Source organism: Chrysochloris asiatica, unplaced genomic scaffold (assembly GCF_000296735.1).
Source record: "Chrysochloris asiatica unplaced genomic scaffold, ChrAsi1.0 scaffold00114, whole genome shotgun sequence".
Taxonomy (NCBI): Eukaryota; Metazoa; Chordata; class Mammalia; order Afrosoricida; family Chrysochloridae; genus Chrysochloris; species Chrysochloris asiatica.
Window position 1 is genome coordinate 8138899 of NW_006408632.1, and position 1034 is coordinate 8139932.

Consider the following 1034-nt stretch of genomic DNA (forward strand, 5'->3'; position numbering starts at 1 on the left):
TTGATGGAATTAAGGAGAACTTGAAATACTTACTGATGAAGATCAAAGACTATCATCACCTTCAGTATGAACTGCATCTCATTGTAAAAAAAAAAGAAAACCCTCACATAACATCATGATAAATGGTGTTGGAGATCAATCTTGAAAGTTTTTTGATCTACCAAAAGAACAAACAAATCTATCTTGGAAGAAGTACAGAATACTCCTTAGAAGCAAGGATGGCCAGACTCTGTCTCTCGTATTATGGACATATTATCAGAATGGACCAGTCCTTGAAAAAAGGACATCATAATTGGCTAAATATAGGCTTGGTGGAAAAAGAAGAAGACGCCATCCACATGGATTGCCATAGTTGCAGCAACAATGGGTTCAAACATAAAAACAATGGTTTTACACTAGGCAGTGTTTCATTCTCTTCTGCACAGGGTCACTGTAAGCTGGAACCAATTCGACAGCAACTAACAATAACAACAACAATTAACCAAATGTGGGCAGTTCAAATCCACCCAGAGGCCACTGGGAAGAAAGGCCTGGAATTTCCTTCTGAAAGGTTACATTTGACTTCTTGAAAACTCTATGGAGCACGGCTACTCTAGAAACATGGTGTTACTATGAGACAGAATTGACTTGAGAACAACTGGTTTAGTTTCATTTTGTGGTGTCGTTTGTATGACGTCAATCTTTCCATTTGCTAAGAAAGGAATGAGACAATTAAATATGGTCTAAAATAAATAATGTTCTTTAAAACTAAACCAAATGGACTGTCTTATGAACATTGGCTTCCCTTGCCTACTATTGTAAAATAGACATTTGAGTGGGATAGAAAGAAATGTCGGGAAAATGATTACAGAAAGCTTGTAAGCCTGTCTTCAGCCCATAGCTGATTGGAATACCTAAAAGGGGTTCTACAACTTGCCCAGTGAAACAGGCCTCTTGCAGAGACTCTTCAGAGTATAGGATCTTAGGTGGAATACTGAGCCCCATCCAGAACCTTCTGAGGAGGAGCATTCCCACTAGAAAGGACAAGCAGACCA